Below are 16589 nucleotides of genomic sequence, written 5' to 3' on the forward strand. Positions count from 1 at the left end.
AATTTTGATGCTATAACCCCTTTCACATACTAACATTTATTTTATTTTTATGCCCCTTCTGCATTTGTTTATCGTGGCAGCACACTGGTGTCAGTAGTCTTTTTATAGGCACAGCCTGGGTATTTCACAATGTAAAGAAGAGAAGAAGTGACATGGAATGTAATACGGAGATACAGGTATGCATATACACACAAAGTTTAGAACGCTATACAACTTTATACATAATAAACTGAAAGACAAGTTAAAAGAAAGATGGATACAAGAGCAACTACTTCATATGCCGTCACATTCAATTCTTTTTGAATCTGTTGATTTAAACAGCTTAAGTAACTAACTTAATTAAACTAGTAGTAAATTAGGCAAAGGAGATAGAAGAAAAAATGAGGTGAGTGGATAAGGGAGATTAAGGCATGAGTAGTTGCCAGCTTGACTAAACATCCTGTGTACCTTTCATGTTACTATAAATTATATACTAATTAGCACTCACACTGTAAAACATTTACCCATGTAGCGCTCACATTTGAAAGGCACATACTCACCTGGCAGACATCAACAATCGACTTCTTCCCTTCTGTTGCTAATCAACTTGTGTCTTTGTTGACAGCCTGATTGCACTTGGTATTTCCAGACAGCACAACAACTGCCAAATGTCCACAAATGATGAAATGTACATGACACAATCATTGAGAGGTGTACATATTTACATAACATGAAGGTGACCTCTCACTTAAAAGTTGGTCTCAGAGTGCCACACATAACATCACATACCACAACATGACTATGCCAAACTAGCATATGCAGTGGCCATCAAAATGTTACTTCACAAGACTCCTAGAACTTGAAAGGGTAAATTACAATGCTACCATCCTTACATACTAATAAACTCTGAGACTGATGACAGTTATTTGTTTTTATTTTCTGACATGGACATTCAAGTGGCCAGAACCCATTATAGTGATGGATGAGGGAAAAAACTTCAGAAGCAAAGTGGTGATAAGGATAAAAATTGTATCACATGCTAATAATATTCGCAGAAAGTGAAGGAGCCAGAAGGTTCAAGAAGGAAACATCATATACAGACAGTATTGGAAAACATCAAAATAAGATTATTTAGTAACCCTACATAATAAGTAATAATCATAGCATTTAAATATAAACAGTGTTGACAGCTGAAATGCAATCGCAGTATATGAATTTAAAAACATAGTGATTTGAAAGAATAACCCAGCCACTGGAGATGGACAAGGCAGTGCATTTCTTCATGCTGGTCCCAAGCCCAGATACATGGGGAGGGTTAGGTCAGGAAGGGCATCCGGTGTAAAACCTCTGCCAAATGACATATGCGGACAACAATATAGATTTCCATACTGGATCAGTCAAAGCCCAGGTTAACAATGACTGCCACCAGTACTGTTAGCCAACAGGGTACTAGCAGAAATTGGGCTACTGTTGACCAAAGGAGACAAAGAGGGAGAAGGCATGCCCAAAGGAAGGAAGAGAGAATGAAGGTTAGGAGTGTAGTAGTGAGGGTAGGAACTTTGAATGTTGGCAGTATGACTGATATAGGAAGAGAGCTAGCTGATATGATGGAGAGAAGGAAGGCTGATATATTGTGCATGCAAAAGATCAGATGGAAGGTGAATAAGACCAGGTGCATAGGAGACAGGTTCTAATTGTTCTATCATGGTGTGAATGGTAGGAGAAATGGGGTAGGGGTTATCTTGAAGGAAAAGTATGCCAAGAGTGTTTTGGAGGTGAAAATAATGTTGGCTAGAGTGATGTTTATGAAGTTGGAAATTGATGGTGTAATGATGAATGTTGTTAGCACATACACTCCGCAAGTTGGGTGTGCGATGGATGAAAAAGAAAAATTTTGGAGTGAGCTGGATGAAGTGGTGGTGAGTGTACCCACGGGTGAGAGACTGGTGATTGGAGTGGATTTCAATGGGCATGTTGGTGAAGAGAACAGAGGGGATGAAAAAGTGATGGGTAGGTATGGTGTTAAGGAGAGGAATGCAGAAGGTCAGATGATAGTGGATTTTGCAAAAAGGATGGACATGGGTGTGGTGAATATGTATTTTCAGAAGAGGAAGGAGCATAAGGTGATGGACAAGAGAGGAGGAAGATGCACACAGTTAAATTATATCCTATGAAGGAGGGTCAGCCAGAAGAAGATTGGAGACTGTAAAGTGGTGACAGGGGAAAGTGTAGTTAGGCAGCAAAGAATGGTGGTTTGTTGGATGGCGTTGGTGATCAAGATGAGGAGGAGGAGTGTGAGAGCAGTGCCAAGAATTAAATGGTGGAAGCTGAAAAAGGGTGATTGTGAAGTGGAGTTCAGGGAAGAGTTATGACAGGCACTGGGGAGCAGTGAAGAGTTACCGAATAGCTGGGTAACTACAGCACAGCTGGTAAGGGAGACAGCTAAAAAGGTGCTTGGTGTGACATCTGGACAGATGAAGGAGGTCAAGGAGACCTGGTAGTGGAATGAGGAAATACAGGAGAGTATACAGACAAAGGGGCTGGCGAAGAAGAAGTCGGATTTTCAAAGAGATGAAGAAAGTAGACAGGAGTATGAGGAGATGAGGCACATGGCAAAGAGAGAGGTGGCGAAGGCTAAAGATAAGGCATATGGAGAGTTGTATGAAAGGTGGTACACTAAAGAGGGAGAAAAGGTCCTGTACTGGTTAACTATACAGAGGGACCAAGCTGGGAAAGATGTGCAGGAGGTTAGGGTGATAAAGGATAGTGAGGGAAATGTATTCACAAGCGAGGAGAGCATGTTGAGCAGATGGAAAGAGTATTTTGAGGGGCTGATGAATGAAGACAATGAAAGAGAGAGAGAAAGAAGGTTGGATGATGTGGGGATAGTGAATCAGGAAGCGAAACATATTAGCAAGGAGGAAGTAAGGACAGCTATGAAGAGAATGAAGAATGGAAAGGCTGTTGGCCCAGATGACATACCAGTGGATGCATGGAGTTGCTTAGGAGAAATGGCAGTGGAGGTTTTAATCTGATTGTTTAATGAAATCTTGGAAAGTCAGAGAATGCCTGAGGAGTGGAGAAAAAGTGTTTTGGTACCTATCTTTTAGAATAAGGGTGATGTGCAGAGCTGTAGTAACTACAGAGGGATACAATTGATCAGTCACAGCTTGAAGTTATGGGAAAGAGTAGTGGAAACTAGGTTAAGAAGGGAAGTGATGATTAGTGATCAGCAGTATGGTTTTATGCCAGGAAAGAGCACTACAGATGCAATGTTTGCTCTGAGAGTGTTGATGGAGAAATATAGAGAAGGTCAGAAGGAGTTGCATTGTGTCTTTATGGACTTAGAGAAAGCATATGACAGGGTGCCTACAGAGGAGTTGTGGTATTGTATGAGGAAGTCAGGAGTAGCAGAGAAGTATGTAAGAGTGGTACAGGATATGTACAGGGGTAGTGTGATAGTGGTGAGGTCTGTGGTGGGAGGGATGGATGTGCTTAAGGTAGAGGTGGGATTACATCATGGATCAGCTCTGAGCCCTTTCTTATTTGCAGTGGTGATGGACAGGTTGGCAGACGATATCAGACAGGAGGTCCCGTGGACTATGATGTTTGCAGATGACATTGTGATCTGTAGTGAGAGTAGGAACCAGGTTGAGGAGACCCTGGAGAGGTGGAGATATGCTCTGGAGAGGAGAGGAATGAAGGTCAGCAGGACTAAGATGGAATATGGTGAGGATGCAGGGAGTAGAGTTGGTGAAGGTGGATGAGTTTAAGTACTTGGGATCAACAGTTCAGAGTAATGGTGACTGTGGAAGAGAGGTGAAGAAGAGGATACAGGCAGGGTGGAATGGGTGGAGAAGAGTGTCAGGAGTGATTTGTGACAGACAGGTACCAGTAAGAGTGAAAAGCAAGGTCTACAAGAGGGTAGTGAGACCAGCTATGTTATATGGGTTGGAGATGGTGGCATTGACAAAAAGGCAAGAGTCAGAGATGGACATGGCAGAGTCAAAGATGTTAAGATTTGCACTGGGTGTGACAAGGATGGACAGGATTAGGAATTAGTATATTAGAGGGTCAGCTCAGGTTGGACGGTTTGAAGACAAAGCCAGACAGGTGAGATTGCATTGGTTTGACATGTGCTGAGGAGGGATGCTGGGTATATTAGGAAAAGGATGCTAAGCATGGAACTGCCAGGTAAGAGGAAAACAGCTAGGCCTAAGATTAGTTTATAAATGTGGTGAGAGAGGACATGCAGGTGGTTGGTGTGACAGAGCAAGATGCAGAGGACAGTAAGAAATGGAAACAGATGATCCACTGTGGCAACCCTTAATGGGAACAGCCAAAACAGAAGAAGTGATTTGAAAGAATAGATTTTTTTCTAAATGGAATATCATCTCACAGCATTTCATAACAATATATCCACAAATGCAAGTCATGATGGGGAGAGAGATTAAAGTAAAGAGAAGTAATGTAATGAAGGACAGGAATTGAAGAAGATGGAGTAAAAAAAACAAGGACCTTACACTGTTTCAGCATCTTCCTGGCTTCTTGGAATACTGTTTATGCTTACAGAACTTAAAAAATATATACTCCTGTACCACCGTAATAGCCTGCTTTTAACGCATTGCATCTTTTATCTACCACTCAAAGTATAACATCGTTTGCACTTAAAGTGTCTTTATTCAGCGGTTAAAATTATAAAATCATGTGTGCTATCAGCATATGGACAGCACTTAACAGACCTTGGTTCTCTGTTCCTCAGTTTGATTTTGATGCTCATCCATGCTTTGCATGCCTGTTTCGTAGTCCTCTAGAATGTGTAACAAGTTTTCTCAGTTCTTCCTGTCACAGAAATTCAGTAACAGTAATACAGTAATACACTTCCCCTGTGATATCATTGATATGTTTTGTAAATCATCTGTTACTCATTTTAAATATTCTCAAATATTCTCTTCTGCTGTCTCACCCGAAATCTATGGAACTCTGTCAATTTCTGACTGTCTATCTGTCTTTCTGTCTCTCCTGCTCTCTCTAAATAACACTGTTTCTGCATCTTTCTGCCCCCTCAAACCTCCATTTGTTTTATCACTCAGTTTCTTTCAGTGGTAACTTTATATCATCATGTCACCCCTGCTATTTTCAAATCTTATTCTCCAAAGCTACACATTGTATTTTCTCAGTTTTTTCTCTCAGTTCATCAGCCTTCCCTTCTCTCACTATAAAATCTCACCTTTCTTGAATTGTGATTCTCTAACTCTGGTAAGGAATATTCGATTAAAAGCTAACTATGTCCCCTGGCTTACTAAAATTATTTGCTTCCTTACTCATAAAAGAGGTAGTGCATGGCAAACCTGGCTCAAAACCACATACCCTACACACCTCCAAAACTACAAAGAAATTAGAAACCTTACCTAAAAAACAAATCTACAAAGACAAAACACAATTCTACAATCAGGCCCAAACCAATCACTACTCTAATCCTACTAAATTCTGGAGCACCATCAACAAAATTCTTCACCCAGGCAGTCCTACAAACCCCTAACCCTTCTTAAAGATCACTTTATTGACTCTATCTGCAAATTTACTAACACAGACCTTAACACCAATCCCCCTATGCCCCTCTTCTTCTTACACCAATAAAACCCCCTTTTCCCTAAAACCAGTCGCCACTGTCTTCATCAAATCACTCCTGCATAAACTGAAACCATGTTCTCAATCTACTGACAACTTGTCCACCTTCTTTCTCAAGCTTGCTGCTGACTCTACTGTCTACCCTATTATACTGGTAAAGAGATCAATCCAGGAAGCCACTGTCCCCAACATTTCATATCTATACAATACCTTTACATAAAGGTGGAAGCTCCACTGACCCCTCCAATTTCAGAACCATAGCCATTCTTTCTCCATTCTCAAAAATTCTCAAAAAATGCATCCACACACAACTCTTTAAAATCATAATCCATGAAAACCTTCTTACCTCTATCCAAAATGGGTTTTGGCCTAACCACAGCACTTCCACTGCCCATCTTTCTTTTACTCATACTGCAGCTGAGACAACCAACTGGTATCCTGTCTAGACCTCTCTAAAGCTTTCAATACAGTATCTCACTCTAAACTATTAACTAAACTATCTGAACTCAAATTATCTGCTTCCACTCTTCACTGGTTCTCCAGCTACCTTACCAACAGGCAACAGTCTGCCAGATGGGTCACCTCCTGCTCCCCTTCTTACATGTCCACACTGGAGTCCCCCATGGCTCTGTTCTAGGTCCACTTCTATTCAGTACCTTTACTAACAACCTCCAGTCATCCTACAATCACTCCTCTCTGATACAATACGCAGACGAGTCCACACTGATCTCCTTCTCCTATAACCTCTCCAGTCTTCACAAACTTACTCAAAACTCTTTCCATTCCATTGAAAGACGGCTTACAGAAAATCATCTCATCCTAAATCCTAAGAAAATAAATCTCTTTCTCTTCCTTCCTAATCATGCCATCATCATGAATCTTCATTTAGTATTTCATCACTCAGCAGCACCATCCTCAAAGTAGAAGCTCACACAAAGCTCCTTGGTGCCATAATTGACGATGAATTAAAATTTGAGCTTCACATTCAACAGAGTATCAAAAAGCACATCAAAACTGGGTTTACTGTATAGGAACAAAAAATCCCTTACTACAGACTTTAAACTTACACTGGCTCAAGCATAATTGACGATGAATTAAAATTTGATCTTCACATTCAACAGAGTATAAAAAAGCACATCAAACTGGGTTTACTGTATAGGAACAAAAAATCCCTTACTACAGACTTTAAACTTAAACTTGCTCAAGCACTCCTCTTATCCTACCTATTCTATGCTGCTCAAATCCTCACAAATGTACAACTCACATTAAGCAACAAACTAGAACAAACTTATAATAAAATTGCTAGATTTGCCTCCAACCAACCTTACCACTCTCACGATTGCATCACATTAAAGAAGCTCCAGTGGTTAGAATTCCCCCAGAAACTTCTAACACAGCTGCAAATTACACATTGCATACACAACAAACCTACTGTGTGCTGCTCCCTCTCCTCCATAGTATCCTACTACACCCCTAGTCATTCACTCCGTAGCTCAGGCCAACATCTCCTTGATGTTTATACACCCAGTAAAAACATTGACAAACTCTTATACAAATACTATCTCAAGCCTGGAATAAACTCCCCTCCAACATTAGAAACATCACACATTGTTACAACTTAAAAAAAGAACAAACAATACCTAGCAAACTCTTGGACTTGCCCTTGCCAGGACCCTAGTTACATTTTCCTTGCCTTCATTTTTTTCACTCAAACAGAAGTCATAGGAAAAACCTCTTTATCACTGGGTGCTCATTTCTAGCCACTATTCTTGGAAATATACAAAGTTACACAGCTATATGACTCATATCTACTTTGTATGTAATTTTTCACTTAATCCTTGTTGTCATTATGTGCATAATATCTTCCACTTCAAGGTACCTGTTTTCCTGGCTTTTGTTAACTGCTCAGTCCTGTATTTTGCTGCCTTGTATTTGTTTAAATTAGCACTGGTATTGTTAAACACAAATGTACTTAAAAGTTAGTTTTATACTGCAGCTTTGTTAAGCACAAATAAATGGACTTGCAACTTTTGTTCTGTTTTCTACTGGAGCTTTTCTCCTTGAGTCTCCACTGAAAATGGGCCAACTGGCTCACCTGGACCAACTCGGTCAACAAATGGCAAACAAACAAACAAACAAATCAATAAATAAATAAACAGACAAATAAATAAATCAATAAATTTTGGGAGACAATATGTGGTGAAATCACTAGTACACAGTGGAGAATTATTTATAGATTGTTAAGCCATAGCATGAAAGCCTAACCACCTATTCACCCAAAGGAATAGTGATTTGGACTTATGACAAACAAGCAGGGAAACATAATCAAAGTAAATAAAGGCATATTTAATAAGACATTTAGCATATCCAATAAGATATTTAGCTTGAATCCAAAACTTGGTTGTATATAGCTGAGTTGTGTGCAATGAAAGGGTGACTAACTAACAGAAAGGTGATATGGCTTTGTGAATAAAGGGAATGTGAAGTAATATGATGTCCTGTGGTAAAGAGAAGGGACATGAGACGATGACCTTAGTAGAAAGTGATCTGAATTACTGATCTCTTTGCTAAAGTTTAAACTTAGCTATCATCATGAAAGTTGGAGTTGGAAAGTAAATCACTGGTTTTGTCAGAAGAATGAAGGAGGGTAATGGTAAGATGGTGGATTTATTACCATAGGAATAAAATCCCTTATTTAAAGACAGTAAAATAAGATCCCACATTTACTTGACTCGGGTGTTGAGGGATGAAGAGTTTACAGTTCTGATAATATTAATCTGACTAGCACTTCTGAGGCAGGCAGTGCAGGGAGATAGGGACCAACTAATGCCTCCTGTAAGAGAAAGCTTGCACAAAAACAATTACTGTAAGACTAGTGCATGGGGTGTGGCACTCCAAGACAGTGATGTTAGCCTTAGTAACCGGGCTTTTGGGAACACACATACACACAAGAGGCATGGAATGTTCCCATGCAGATGTAGGTGCTAAAGTAAGCCACCATGGGGGGATGTTAGGGATGTAAACACAAAACCCTGATGGCTACCTATATAACAGCACCTGGGTAAGGTGGGAGCACACATACACATCAGTAGGAATCATGGAATTCTTCCATACAGATGTGGGTGCTAAATTAAGCCACCATGGGGGGATGTTAGGGATGTAAACACAAAACCCTGATGGCTACCTGTATAATATCACCTGGGTAAGGTGGGAACACACATACACATCAGTAGGAATCATGGAAGGCTTTATATCATATGAGCGAATCTCACAAATTGAGAACGCTCATAATATAGAATATAGCGGACCTCGAATTCCTATTGTGGGGGGATGCACCCCCTCACACACCTCGTTAAATATATATTCCATCTCCGAGATCACACTACAGTGAGGAAAGGGCAAATATCTCATTCTTCACTGTACCACGATCTCAGAAAAAGCACTTTGAGGTCCGGTACGTTTGATATTATGAGCATTTGCAATTTGTGCGATTTGCTCATATGATATAGACCTTCATGGAATGTTCTCATGCAGATGAGGGTGCTAAATGAAGGTACCATGGGGGGGGGGTTAGGGACCCCACCCAGTTTGGGTTTGTGAAGAGCCAATCTTGTCTCCTGATGGCTGACTGTATAACAGCACCTGGGTAAGGTGGGAGCACACATACACATCAGTAGGAGGCACAGAATGTTCCCATGCAGATGTGGTGCTAAAGTAAGCAAACATGGGGAGGGGTGTTAGGGATGTAAACACAAAACCTTCATTTCTACCTGTATAATAGCTCCTGAGTAAGGCAGGACTGATAGACAACAGGCAAGAGGGAAAGCATAATGAACATTGATATCTGTGCAGTAACTAGTCAAGGCTCCAGAGATCACCCCTTCAATACAAGGCTTCAACTCTTACCACACTTTTTGGCCACCAAACCAGAACTGAAACTGTAAAGGTGGAGGAATGTCCATATTCACCAAGGATATTCACACCACCAGGTTAGTTGCCCAACACAATGCATCTGAAATCCTCCAGGTGCAACTAACACTAGGTAAGACTGCAATCAAAATTTCTAGCTTGCTATAGAGCCCCCACCATGCCCTTTAAGATTCTCAATACACCTTTCTAAACATACTGCAAAATATTAAGATACAAACAAACACCCTAATACTGGGTGATTTCAACTACCCTGTCATTAACTGGGAAAACTATTCATGTACCAACACCTTTGCCCAGTGGTTCTTGGAATTCATAAATTCCAATGCCCTGGATCATCTAAGCCACAGTCCCACCAGGGGCTCCAATATCCTAGACCTGGTCATTACCAACATGGGACATCGATGCTCCACACTTATGGTCACACCCTCGTTGCTCAGGTCTGACCATAAGCTAATCACCCTTGACATCCACATCCCTCCCCCACCCCCCAGTAAGGAAACCTCTGTAAAAAACTTCTCCAAAGCCAACTTCATGCTAGTCAAGTCAGAAGTGACAAACTTCATGACACCCATGCAGATGGGAACTGAAAGTTTGACTGCTGAATCCTACACTGTGGCACTGTATGAGCACATCCACCTGTGCATGAATCATGCCATCCCATATAGAACCAAGACACTCTCCTCCAAAAAAAGGAAGCCAATCTGGTGGTCCCCTGCCATAAATAAACTTTACAACAAAAGGAAGAAACTGTTGCAGAAAAGAGGAAAATCCCAGGATGCAAAAAAACTCGCTTACCAGCCTCAGTAAGAAGCTGAGATCTCTCATAAAATCCTCTAAAGCTAGTTATGAAAATAAAATTGCCAAAGATTCCAAAGACAACCACAAGGCATTCTATAGCTATGTCAAGAATCTAAATGGCAATGCTCAGATCTCCTCTGAGCTACAACAGAATGGCATTAAATATACTGATCCCAAGGATATTGCCAATATCCTGGCAGATCGATTCAGTGCCAACTTCACCCCCCTCTCACTCCCTAAAGGGCCCATTTCAATACCGAAAGATTTCCAAATTCCGGTAATAAAAGCCACACAGGTAAAAAACGCACTCTCCAAAGCTACGAATACAACATCCATGGGACCAGACGACATCCCAGGCTGTGTACTACATGAACTACAAACTGAACTGGCACCTCACCTAAGTGTCTTGTTTAATCATAGCCTCATCTCAGGCTTTGTGCACACTGAGTGGCACACAGCTACAATTATCCCACTCCACAAGGGTGGATCCATCTTGGATCTTGGGAACTACTGCACCATCAGTCTGATGAGCCTGATCTGCAAGGCCATGGAGTATATTATCATGGAACTTATAAATAAAGACATTGGCAACCTTCAAACACTAGAACCCACCCAGTTTGGGTTCGTGAAGGGCCAATCCTGTCTCCTGAACCTGATAGACTTCTTCAAATTAGTCTCCAGAGCTGTGGATGAGGGTAAGCGGGTCCACACAGCCTCTCTGGACCTTGCCAAGGCCTTTGACACTATCCGCCCTCTGGAATCATAGATAGACTTACTAACCTGGGCATTAATCCCAATGTCACTCGATGGGTTGCCAACTGGCTTACTGACAGAACCCACACTGTAAAAGTAGCTGACTCCAAATCCATCTCCAGACAGGTGACAAGTGGAGTACCTCAGGGTTCAGTCCTGGGACCGCTCTTGTTTGGCATATACTTCTCTGAAGTGCAGGCCAACACTAGGAGACTCTGGCTAACAAAGTTCACAGATGACTGCAAACTGGGAGCCATTATTGAATCTCCAAATTATGTGGATATTCTACAAAAGGGCCTTACAGAAACAGATGCTTGGTGCCAGAGCCATGGGCTCAAGCTGAATGCCAAAAAATGTATAGTTATCCCCATTGGGAAAAAACATGTACCCAATGAATTATCACATAGGTGGCAGTACACTAAACACTGGAAGTGTGATAAGAGACTTAGGGATGCAGGTGGACAGTGGTCTCACCTTCGATAACCACATCGCCACAACAGTCAGGAAATCCTTCCATGTGGCACACCTCATCACTAAGGGCTTTTCATATAAAAAAGGAGGTCATTGTCTCACTGCACTCATCCCTCATTAGACTCATTATAGAATACAATGTCCTGTTTGGTATGTAGCTCTCAAGACATCTGCAACAACTGCAAAGGACACAGAAATACCTCACTAAAAGAATCACAGGCATAAAGCAGATGCCCTATGCTGACCGTCTAAAAAACTCCAGCTATACTCTGTCACATATCGTCTACTCATAGGCGATCTCTGCTTAACATACAAGGCCATGTCAAACCCAAAGCTATTGGATATGCTACAATTAAAGAAATCCCAATCCCTCAGAGCCACACACTCCAAGGATTTAAATCTTGTCATCACAATGAACAAAACATGCTGGAAGGAAAGGTCCCTGACCCAGAGACTCACAATACTCTGGAAAAGACTGCCTATACATGTCAAACCTCTTTGGCCTTCTTCAAAAGGAACCTCGACTATTGGATGGGAGATAGGAAATTCACCCCAGGGATCACATCAGTCGCCCTGCTGGACAGGTGTCCAGCGAAGTGAATGTTATAGGAAGAAATAGCCAGAGAATTATTATGGCTAGGCTTGTATAGGCTCTAGGGCTGATAGCCTAATACCAACCTATGAACCTATAAATGATAATAAATATCAGTATGCTTCAGTCTTTTTCTGTTTTTTTAAAATTCATCTGTTAAGAAAATGTCATGGGAAGTCTTAAGGTACTGAGCATAGAATTAAAAAAGTTGATGCAGAGAAAGATGCCTGGGAAAGTGCATTCTATATACAAGGGGGAAAAGAAATTGAATTTGAGAGTTTTACTGATAAAAAAGGAAATGTATAGGATCTGTAAAGGATAAGTGGGAAAGGTGGTATTCAGTCTAGTAATACTAAACTTGTTGTTGTCTTGTAGTCAGGGTGATGGTTAGATGATGATGGACAGTACAGATCAAGCTAATGTATCTTTCCAAAAATATGAAAACATGGAAAGTCATAAGACTAGTTCAGTCCATTGATTAGACAGGCAGGTAATACAGATGTGCATATAAAGCTACAGATGAACAATCATAAGACTTGTTTCATTCTGATATTCTAGAGTAACATCTAAATTATTTGTAACTGATTTTTTATAAAGGAGAGTGAACCCAACATCGATGGATACTTTAGATGAATAAGCAGCTTACTTTGCAGGTGTGCATTGATTTATGGGAGGAAGAACCTGTAAACCCTCATATAGTGACATCAACAAATTTTAAAGCATGCAAACTGAGAAAGGAAATGTGCAGCAGTGTAAAATATAAGTGGCATAGTTAAGGCTCGCATAAGGCATTCTGAAACATTATATAACAATGCAAAATTGAGAAATCCATACATTTATTACTGGAAATGATGTGCTTCATTATGAGTTGACTTTATAAAACATATCTGACACATAAACACACTACAGCTTCTGTAAATTCTAATGGGTGAATTAGTAGTCTGAAATGACTACAGGATTTGGCAAAAATGGTAAAATGCATGCAGGCTTTTTTTTTTTTTTTGTAGAACAAACCTAGGAAAACATATACAAAATTGTGAGTAGAGTAGAATACAAAATACAAAAAAGAGATTATTTTAAGAGGCACCTGCAGAAGATCAGAAGTATTATAGAAGAGGTTGTAGCCAAGGAATGTAGGATATATACACATACATTGCACTTCTTGATTCAGTTTTCTTATTTGTTAGGATATAAGTTAAATTATACATATACGTATATTAATATTAACAACACCACATACTTCATTAAAACAGATGAAAATATGATGGAACTATTCAGTGTTAAAGAAAATGCCCAAGCTTATTGGCAGTTTAACTTGATTCTATGATTTTTCTTCTTTGTATAATACTATATTAGTATGGTTTGCTTGTGCTTTATAAAACTTTAATTCCCTTGCCTTGAAATGGAAGGAAAAGAGAACCGACTATTTTTTCGGAAGTTCAACTGACATGCTTTGACAGATGAGATGTCTCTGTCTGCGTGATATGCCATACACATCAAACAATTGTTTATGCTTACAATATTGCACTAGCAGTCCTCAATCTTGCTCATGTTAGCAGACAAAATAAGTATGTACAGTGTTGTGAAACTTTTCTTCACTGCATCTGTTGCAGAAAGGAAACCAGTAACACTACACAAAGCTAATAACATCTTTTTGATATTAATGATCTTTTCCCAGAAAATATTTAGAATTACCACTAATTTCCCATGTTGAATGATTATGATTTGGATGAAATGTTAGTATTCCAGAACATAATAAATCAAGGGGGGTAAAAATACCAAAGTGGAAAATTTCTAAAACAACCAAAAACCATGAAAGAGTGGTCAAACAGTGAAAACAATAGCAAAAAGAACAAAAACACTGTAATAGGTAGAAAGACTTTAATAAAACAAATTAAAATACAGTAAGCACTTTCGCAGTCAAGCTGCTTCATCAGACCATAAAACCATATTAATTAACAACAAATAAATACCAAATTCTATTTTAAACACACCGATAAAATGCATCATGCTGCGGTGGTGGTGCTGTGGTAGCGTTGTCGCCTCACAGTAAGACGTTGTCCTGTTCAATTCTCAGCTAAAGCGTCTTCTGTGAGGAGACATGCGTGAATGGGCATTCCTTCATTGATGGTTGTGCATCAGGGCTGGCAACTCGGTATGTAAAAATCTACTGCCAATCATTAGCGAACCGGAGTTCTGCTGTGGCGACCCCTAACCAGGAAAAGCCGAAAGATACAACAACATCAACCATATGACTAAAATCAGTGAATGAATTTAAACAATATCTGCTCTTTCAGTGCAAGTCTTAAAGAGACCTTGTTGTTTAAACCAAATGATTTGTCAGCTTGGAAATGTAGAATCCAAACAAGTTCCCTATTTTCTGTTTTATTCATAATATCACCCAGTCCACCATCACGTAACAATTCCACCAGTTTGAACTTAAAGACACGATCTGACCCCTCATCCATGATGTGTTTTGGCAGAGTTCATCTCCTTCTATTGTCTAATACCTCTTATATGTTTTCTTATACATTCTAATAGAGATTGTTCAGTTTTACCAATATAAAACTTGCTATAGGTCCCACATTGCACTAGGTATACTAGACATTTCGACATGCAATTTGCTTTCACTCTAAACTATATGTCTTATTCATTCTGAGATGTACAAAAACATTACTGCTGTTTGCAAAACTACAGAAACGACACCTCCCACAAGGGAACATGCCCATTGGTTCCCAATGTTCAAAATCCCTCTTTCTGTTATAACATAGTAACCTTTTTAAAGATTTCCTATTTCTGAAGATAAAATTTGGTTGCGGCCCAATCACAGTATTAATCTTATCATCTGACATCAATATATGCCCGTCACTGTTAACATCTTCACATATGGAACATATATTGTTAGAATATCTCAGTGATAACAGTATACCTTTAACCCTCATAGGCCTACTAAAATGTATACCTTTTACTTTTTCTTTATTCGAAAAGTATGGTGTATCTCTACTAAGGCTTAGATCTTTGGCAGTTGACATTCCTATACATAATTCACTCTCAGTATACTCCCTCTGCAAAAACGCTTGATACCTAACTACCAGATTTACATTGAATGATTCATCCCTATTATTCAAAAGTGACAGTCACATAGTATGACCCCTTAGGATGTTGGTATAAATAAGGGGTGCAAGCTCAATCTATGCAAAACATGACTTTTATGACAATCCTTCTTATACCTACTAGTAACAAAATTATTAGACTCAACTTTTTCTATCCTCACATCAATAAAATCTACCAATCTATCAAAACATACAACAGTAAATCTGAGAAAACTAGTAGTATCATGCAAATAATCAGCAAAGCATCTGAGATGATTGTCATCACCTTTCCAAAGAAAAAATATGTCATCCATGAACCTTCAGTAGAAGGCTACTTATGATGAAAACCTATTTGAATTCAGGACATATTTCTCCTCCCATTGGACTAGGACACTGATAGCATAACTATTGGCGCAAGGGGTTCCCATCGCCACACCCACACACTGGTGATAGTACTTCCCTAAAAACATGGACACATTATTCTCTAGGATGATTTCTATAAACAAACATATCAAAGCTATCATGTTTGTTCCATAGCTGCTATTGTCATTCAAGAAACCGTTTATAAAATCTAAACTTGTATCGTTCGGTATAACTGTGAAAAGGTAACTAATATCCATAGGGTAACTAATATCCATAGTAACTCATTTAGTGTTCTCATTCATCAGTTGACCTTGCAAGTGCATGATTATACACATATCATTTATGACTGCATTCTCTCATCATAGTAACAACAATATTACACACCTCATGTGTCTGGGTATACATAGCAGCAGACATTTTTCTTTCCCATGAGAGCTACTAAGCCTTTTCCTGAGCTGTGAGGACATGAGACAATGCCCTGTATGCTTTTGCCTTAGACATGTGTTCAAATGCATGATTATGCACACATGGTTCCTGATTGCCATTCTCCCATCGCAGTGATGACTATATTACACATGTCATGTGTCTGGGTATACCTAGCACCAGGCAATGTTTTGTGAAAACCATGCACATAGCAACACTATTTTAAAGGAATGACAAGCACACATTTCCCTTGCAGCAGTAAAATGATATCACAGCTATTCTAAAAGTGTATTAGTTCTAGTTTAAACACTTGGGCTTCAGGCCAGTTATTTTACAATAAGAAGGTTTGTGGTCTCCGCTCTTGTGGGAGGAGAGGTTAGATTCTACCCTTCTGAGTTGGGAATTTCTGGTTAAAGGATTATTGTGGCTGCTTATATGAACTATTGCTTTCTGAAATTGGTGCCCCTTGTTTGCTGTAGCATAGGCTTGATTCAGGCATTCTGAATCTAGCTTTGTTTGTATAACTTGAGCACTAATCCAGGCCATGTTTTTTGGAG

The sequence above is a fragment of the Protopterus annectens genome, chromosome 3.part1 (assembly GCF_019279795.1).
Source record: "Protopterus annectens isolate FY-2018-M chromosome 3.part1, PAN1.0, whole genome shotgun sequence".
Classification (NCBI taxonomy): Eukaryota; Metazoa; Chordata; order Ceratodontiformes; family Protopteridae; genus Protopterus; species Protopterus annectens.